At 46.5% G+C, this 8,285-nt stretch overlaps 1 long non-coding RNA gene across 3 annotated transcripts; it reads right to left on the bottom strand.

Moving 5' to 3' along the window:
• Window positions 1-969: 969 nt before the first annotated feature.
• Window positions 970-6,555, bottom strand: LOC114437696 (uncharacterized). 3 transcript variants are annotated; one of them, XR_003670926.1, is made up of 3 exons: window positions 5,161-6,098; window positions 4,402-4,923; window positions 970-3,878 (listed from the first exon to the last, which is right to left on the bottom strand). It is a non-coding gene; the product is annotated as an uncharacterized LOC114437696 (long non-coding RNA). The 3 variants fall into 3 exon arrangements; XR_003670927.1 differs by having other exon boundaries at window positions 970-4,923; window positions 5,246-6,555; XR_003670925.1 differs by having other exon boundaries at window positions 970-4,923.
• Between the last annotated feature and the right edge of the window lie 1,730 nt (window positions 6,556-8,285).

Below are 8,285 nucleotides of genomic sequence, written 5' to 3'. Positions count from 1 at the left end.
AGAGCGTCACTAGGCTGCAGGGCTAAGTGGTATGTATCCCCCCCACCGCCCTCCACCTTCCCCCCCTCCACCTTCCACCCCCATGAACACATTTACAGGGAGAGAAAGACTCAAGTGAGAACCTCTTGTATTAGCATTCAGGCTACAGAGCTAACCCTCGCTGAGTGCTTGAAAACTACATAGGGCCATAGAATAGAAAACAGACTCCTCAGCTGGCGGCCATCTTTGTTTTGATCAGATGAGGTCATCCTGTGCTTTTTGATGGTAAATTATGCAAATGAGTACAAATTAAAAAAAACTCTTGAATAGAGACCTAAACCAGACCTCCTTTAATCATAAACAGTGTATGATTTGATCTTCCTGAAGCTTGTAGCGTCCACTCGGCTCTGATTCCTGGAGCGTTCTCTTGCTCCGAGTCCTGAGTCTATTTGAGGTTTTTGTGTAGGTTGTACTGCTGCTCGGTCATAATATATTAACCTCTCTCAGCACCTCGGGTCCAGCATACTCGGCACATGTAGGAGTGTGTGTGAGAGCAAGTGAGAGATAGTGGGATGGAGTATACGTCCATGTATGTCTTACATAACTTCTGACTTAATGTTTCCACACAGCTGCGATCATCTCTGTGTGCCCGCCCGTCTCTGTTTGATCAGCGCGCATCCAGCCGAGGTTTTAAACACAGAATCCAGCAGGATTACTTTAACACCCAAACCATCCACACACACACACACACCATCCCAGCACACATTATATCCCCACTTTAATCCCAAATCCCCATGAGGTCAATCAAAAAGGTCACAAAGTTGTGACGCCGGGGTGAGCGCTGGTATCCGACTCTCCCCACCGGCTGAGGATTACACTGGCTGACAGGGAGGGGACTTGTCTCTGGTGGGGACAGTTGCTAAGGGTCAGATATGGTTGACTGAATTACCCTTCCACAAACACACAGATGTACACACACACAGACACACACCGGCTGCTGCATTCTGCTCTTTATTTAACTGAAATATTTTATCTCTGTTTTTCCAGCCTACACACATCTACAGCTCCAACCATGAAGTAAGACATCACAATTAATTTCTTATAAATTCAATATGTTGATATAGAAATATTGTTTGTATGCTAAGCATTGTTTATATCTGGTCCATTTTTCCCTCCACTCAGACCCACTAAAATCTGGCTTTTGTTGGTGGAAACAGGTAAAATTGTCCAATAAGGGAGCTTGGTGTAGAGCCGCTGCTCCTCCCTGTTGAGAGGAGCCAGTTGAAGTGGTTAGGATGCCACCCGAGCACCTCTCTGGTGAGGTGTTCTGATCAGGACGAGGCCCTGAGGCAGACCCAGAGGGATGATATCTCTCAGCAGGCCTACAACACATGCAGCGTACTTTAACATCTTCTCTCCAGACCCACCAGCTGACATTGTCCTCTATATTTGTTTTTCTTCTGACGTTACGTTTGGTAACTCGAGGTTCTGTCTTGGAACATCCTCCTCTAGGATTAAATATGGAGTGGAGTGTTCATCTGCTTTGTGCTGTCCTGGTGTTCCAGTGGTTTTTGCATTTAATTGATAGTTAGTAGTGGTGAGAGGCAGGAAGGACTGGGAGCACAAAGAGTTGACACTACATAGGAGAGTTACAGCAGTATCAGAACGTTGCGACCTCCTGACCTCGAAGTTAAATTGAAATGGTTTTGGTCCGTTTGGTTTCCTCCTGTAAATATTGGCTTCATTAGCACTATGTTTAGAGCTTCCTGCCCAAAAACAGCGGCCTGTTGTGGCCTGAAACATCTTAATGGGGGCAGCAACACTGAACCGAAGAGGTACACCATGAGCGGAACTCACTGAAAACACTGATGACTTGTACGTGTTGTCAGATTGTCTCCACAGACGCCTGAATCAATGTCTTTATAAGAGTGTAATTTGGAGTGTGGGTTCTGGATGGAGGAGCGTCCTGTGGCAGGAAACCCTCACCTTGCAGTATAGTGACTCCACAGCCAGTGACCCTGCTAAGTTGCTGATGGTAAAATTTGGAGCATAATTCTGCGAATGTGCCTCATTCAGATGATTTATGTTCTCATTTATCGCACTCCCTCGCCTCCCCAACCCCTTTCCTGTTTCTGTTTCTCCCTCTTTTGTTCCGCTGAGGAAATAAATGCTCGCTGCATCGGTGAGAATGAGAGCAAAACAAATTCTGTCCTTGCATGGAAGCATCACCAGAACACAAACACCTGTGACGCACGCTCTGCTCATTGAGGTTTGCCCTCTCTGGTCTGACAGAAATAGATTATTTTCCCCCCACTCTCCTCTTCATCCTGATCGCTTTTATCCTTTCATCGCACAAAGACAGAGAGAAGAGGGGAGCTTGAGTTTATGGATAGAAGAGATAGAAGGAAGAGGACATGTTAAAAGCATCACAGGAGCTCTAATTCACCTGTTTTGATGCCCATTCATGTGCAAATGTGGACTTTTGTGTGTATAATGCCAGAGTGAGGAGGCGTGCGGTCCTTACACAAACAGGAAGAGCGCCTGAGAGGAAGGAGGCCGACAAGTGCAGCGTGATGACTGCGGACATTTGTGGTGGTTACAGAGTCATCTTCTGCTCAGTTGGCATGTTGAGGAGCTGACAGCGTGAAAGGGTCGCTTACACAAACGCACACACGCACATTAAACCTGCCGGTGGTCAGGGATGTGGGTTTTTCTGAGTTCATGTGATTTAGGGCTCGGTGTAAAGATCAAGAGTGTCGGAGCTAGTCACGGTGAGGTCAGAGGTCAGGGGAACATCTGTGATGCTAAAAATGACCGTGACCCACTTCTTCTTCAGAGATACCGTGAGGAATTACTGGGTCAGTCCTTCCAGTTTCAGTGTTGGTGTATTGGTGAGTTACAACATGAGGTGATCTGTGGGTGTTTATAGGTTGATTAGTCCAACAACAGCGTATATATGCTGCAGAGTTCCGAATTCATCCGTGTACCGCAGACACCAGAATCACAGACAGGGCCATAAATGCGACGTAGAATTTTCCTTTCCCACCTGTTTAGAACTTCTTGGCTTCTCTGCGTAAGAGTCCATGTTTCACAGCCATAGGTAGCCACTGGTCTTATGACTACCCGGCAGATGGTCTGTTTAGTCCTCCTCGACAGGAGTTTTGATTTCAGCAGGTGCAGTGAGTTGTAATACCTGCAATTCCCAGTGCTGATTCTGGCAAGTACCTCCTGATGCATATCGTTATTTGAAGTTATCATGGAACCGAAGTACTTGAAGCGATCGACTTGTTCAAACTTCAAAAGGTGTTTTCCCTGCAACTGGGTTATGGGTCACCAACATATACTTGGTCTTCTCTTCATTATAGTCGCAGAAGTGAAAAAGTCAAGACTCTGGTGGGCAGGTCATGTGGAACGAATGCCAGATGTGCGGGCACCAGAAACCAGAAGGACGTCGACAGAGGGGCAGACCACGGAACAGGTGGCTGGACAACATGGAGGATGACTTAAGGATCTGTGCAAGCCAGAGACCGGACTGATCCATTTGATTGACCAGGCCCAGGTTCTCACAGGACCGTAGTGCCATGGGGCTCGTCCAACAACAGACGTTTACAGAGAACTGTGCATCCAAAACCCTCTGGAAGAATCCACCATCAGGAGTACAATACACAGCCATGGTGTGCGTGGCAGAGCTGCAGGAAGACCTGGACAAACCAGGTGGCTGCTAAGAAAACGTTATGTGAACCAATTCTGAATGTAACACTCCATTCCAGGAGAAGAACCTCAACCCCCCTCTAAAGCACGGCGGTGGTAGTGTCATGGTTTAGGTCTGTTTTGCTGCATGTGGTCTGGGACAGCTCACCATCATTGATAGAACAATGAATTCTGAACGATCAGGACATCTGTGAGCAGAACAGAAGGAAGTTCAGGGTTTGTGAGTCAGAGTCTCGACCTTAATCTAATTAAACTGTAATTACAATGTCATTTGGAGGGTGTCATTAAAATGACAGCAAAAAAAACACACTGTTGCCATAATCATGCAGTGTGCAGCCTGTTGTCTGAATTTTTGACGTGTGTGTGTGTGTGTGTGTGTGTGTGTGTGTCACCTGTTGCTTTTTAAGCTGCTGCTCAGCTTTAGTTAGAATCAGCTGCTGTCTGTCTTGTTAGTTAAAAAGCTGACAGCTGACGGCAGCAGTGCTGAGCTGGTCACTTGTTAAACTAACTCCTGCATGACACTTCACTTTTCTAAATCCAGATAAATCCGCTGCTTCCACCACCACCCCCCTCCCCCCAGAGAGAGGAGCGAGGATCCTGGACTGAGATGTTTGTTAGTCTAATGTGTGAGCCGCAGTAATGATGCTGGAAACACAGCGCAGGCCTCAGCCAGACTTTATTCATGCTCCCTTTGAAGACCAAACTACTTACATATGGGGCTGGAACAAGCAGGACAGGCAAGCATCATTAATTTTGACAGGTGGAAAGAGAACTGTCAGAAGCATAAAACCAGCCTTTGTTTTAATGTGTCGGAGTTTGAATTAGCCGGCTGGTCTTTGAAGCTGCCGTCCACGTTTCTTTCAGGGAGTCAACGTTTCTTCATCTGCTCATCCAATTACAGCGTGGCCTTTGCAGACAGGCTGGGGGAAAAGGGAATATTGCCATTTGATCATTTACTTATCCTTACACAACCTCGTCACATTTATGATTCACCTTGTTGCTGCTCTGTGTTTTTTTTATGTATTTCTCCCTCAGACCACTTGCACAGAAGCCTGTCAGCCTCTATCAGATGTGTTTTTGGCGCCTCTGGGACACGAATCGGAGCTCCGCGCTCAGCCTCCGGGGAGCTAACCCTGAGTGTGTTTGTCTTATCAAACCGTGAGCCAACAGGTTTTGTTTTTTTTCTGGTATCTGAAGGTGGCACTCGGAGACGGACCTAAATTTAATTAGAAACTGAGGGACAAGAGAAAGATAATCAGAAAAACGTGCAGGACGTGAACTCGCCTCACACACAGATTCCTCTCTGACTGTCTGACTCGACGCACATTTTCAGCACTGCTGGATAAACTTGCAAATTATTGATGAAAGCAGCGACTACCTGCAGCATCTCACCCAGCCTGTCCACAGACAGGAAAGAAAAGTAACTGCAGAACTACTTAACAATGAATGTTCAATCCATTTTTTAGCCACCTGATATATTAATATTGTGTATCCATGACTTCTTTTTCGTTTCCTTGTCTAGATGGCTGTTAACAAAATACGAGAATATTCTCACAGAGAATGAGATGGAGGCTTCTGATGGTGATGGAGGCTTCTGATCATCCTGAGTCTGTTTTTCTGGGTGGAATTTCGTCATTACTACAAAAAAACCTAAGTCTTGAAACCCCCGTCTCTGCATATTTCACGCTTTTCATTTCAGTTCAGAGACTTCTGCTGCAGCCAAACTGGAGAGGACTTATCTTTAAAAGTCGAGTTTCCTCTTGCCCACCTAATATGTGAGCGACAGCAGGACTGTAAGCCTCAGAGAGCTCTCAGATGGTTTATTTTAGCCACGGTGTGATGCTGTGCCAGGACGCTCGGACTGAGAGGGACACAGCAACTCCAACATGGAGGCTAAAAAACAATCCACAGCAGTCGAACACTGTTGTTACATGTTTTTTTTGTGTGCAGCTAATTGCTGTTGGAGTCCCTGTTTTTCTATGTGCCTCTAACAGCTGGCTCCTCTGCCCCAATCTCTATTAGATCTGTGGATGTGCAGATTATAGAAACTCTCAGTGGGCTTGTCCTCATCGAACTAAGCAGCCCTCTATAATCCACTTCCTGTCAGAGTGTGCAGCCTGTGCCAGATGAGCCAGATGTGGCGGCTGGCTGTACGTACATTTCTGTGTATTTGTCGCTCAAATCTTCCGAGTTTTTTGGCACGCAACATCAACATTATGCAACCTTAGATAACAGCTGTGCGTGTTATCCAGCCAATCGTGTGTTCCCAACAAATTCCTCAGTCCTCACTCGCAGCTTTTGAAATCCTGTGTGGGGAAATGGAAATCAGCTGTCAGGTCCTCTCAGGTCTGTCTCTGCTCGTATTGATCACACTGTTGGCCTGTGTTGGGTTGGTTGCCCACGGCGACGCATGATAATGCAGATCCCTCGCCGCCGTTTCATAACTCCTGGGGACTGCAGAGATTAAGTTCCAACTCTCAAATGATGAATCAATTTCAATTACTCTCCATGTGATCAGTCATCTTCTCATTAATGTCTGCCTCCAACAGCTTTATTGCTTGTTTAAAATATCTTTCAGAGGAGGCTGATGTCACCTGATGTTTACATGTGAGTGGAGCTGTAAGAATAGCCTTCTGCTGATCATCAGGATCCCCCCCCCCCTGCTCTCCATTCTACGCTATTAAAAGACAGAAACACGTCCATCGCGTCCGTCTGAAATTGAGCAACATGGATGGAGAACAGAGGTTACAATTAGTCACAGCAGGTTATCGTGTTACAGGTTAGAACACTCCACCGTGTTTATGAGCGAGTCACGTTTTCCGGGTCACTCCCTCCGTCGGTGATCTGTTTGGTCTTTGTGATGATGAGCAGCAGGGCAGAAATGCTGTTAAGTGAGCTCACCTCTCGTGTAACCGGAGCTGCACGTATATAGACGAGCCGAGCTGCTTGGGCTTGACTTTGTTCCCCTTCTGGCTCTGGCCACACAGCAGATTATCCTGGGCCGAGCGTGCCGCCGGTGTGTTTGTGAGGTCAGGTGAGGCTTTCTCAACATTTCTCCAGATGCTCTCCTGACCTCAGATTTAGTGTGTTGTATCATGGGTCATGTGCCACATGGGTCAAAGATCAGCTGATTTTAAAAGTATGAGAGGCTACATGTGAGAGCATTTCATACAGCTGCTCAGGCTGCCCTTATTTTCCTGGGCCAGGCCGTGTTTTTTCACATGTAATATGAAGAGTATGTGCTCTTATTTGATCCAATTTGTGTGTGCAGGGAGCCAGCAGGAAGTCAGCCAAGTTGGCGGAGGAAGTTTTACTCAGCTCATCCATTCGCCTGTAGGCCCAAACTACACTGCACATACATGATGAAACCTGCAGCGTGCTGCTGCTGCTGCTGCTGCTGCAGGCATCATGTGCACCTGTTGGTCCTATTTTGGATCAATAATGCATTTGGATGTAATGACACACAAACAGTAGGAGGGGTCAGCCAAGCTACCGTCCAATCAGCAGTATGTCCTTTCATACAGAAATCATGCTGCTTTATGGGTGGACAGAATACATCACTGTCACATCCCGGTGGAGAGTGATCTCAGTGGGGTCCTGCTAATCAATGGGCAGATGGCCGCTCAACATCACTCCAGTTACATCCAAATGTTCTGCCTGGTGTGTGATTAGTATTCGAAATGTTGTCTGATTGCAAAGTGGGCTGCTGCACCTCATCGCCGCTCCGGTTATGTGTTAGCCTATTCCTCAGAGCGGCTGCCTGCAGACGAGACTCCCTTTGCCTCTGATTAAACCCTTGAAGCAAGGTCTTCATCCTGCCAAAAACCGTGTGTGTGTGTGTGTGTGTGTGTGTGTGAGAGGCAGAGCAGTGAGGAAGGGAGGCAGCGGCGCAGCTCTGTCTGCACGTGTATGCTGACCCACGTTATCTACCAGAGGAGGAGGAGGAGGAAAGTGAAGGGTGTGTGTGTGTGTGTGTGTGTGAGAGAGAGAGAGAGAGAGAGAGAGAGATGAAGAAGGCACATGAAGTGAGGAGTACAGGTGACCCGTGTTGCTGCCAGATTACGGATAACTAAGTGGCTAACAGCGGCTAACTAATGTCCCTTAATGGAAGATGATGAAGAAGAGCATTAGGGATCAGTCAGGGTTTAATCAGTCAATCAGAGGATGATGCAGAGGAACATCATAGTTAAGAGATTAAACAGGCTGGGTATTGTGTAGTTTGTAGTGCATATATACTTCATTACAGAACAATAATAACATTTAATTTATAGTACATATTGAGGTAAATCGATTCTGTGAAATATCGCGATATTTTATTTGGGGATACTGGAATCAATTTAAGTTGTAGCTGTTTATTCTCTAGTCTCGCGGTCATTGTTACACAGCTCAGTGTTGACACTGAACATGACCGACACCGACAACGAGATACGAGAAGTGTGCAGACATATATACACACACACAAGCACAATATATCGTCTTTGTTACAGTATCGGGATATATCGTATTGTATCGTGACATGTGTATCGTGATATCGTATCGCCTGATTCTTGCCAATACACAGCCCTACTACAGAGCATGTCCATAGTGTACACTCT

The sequence above is a fragment of the Parambassis ranga genome, chromosome 6, assembly GCF_900634625.1.
Source record: "Parambassis ranga chromosome 6, fParRan2.1, whole genome shotgun sequence".
Taxonomy (NCBI): Eukaryota; Metazoa; Chordata; class Actinopteri; family Ambassidae; genus Parambassis; species Parambassis ranga.
The sequence above is the reverse complement of the archived record's forward strand: the minus strand, read 5'-3'. Positions and strand labels throughout refer to the sequence as shown.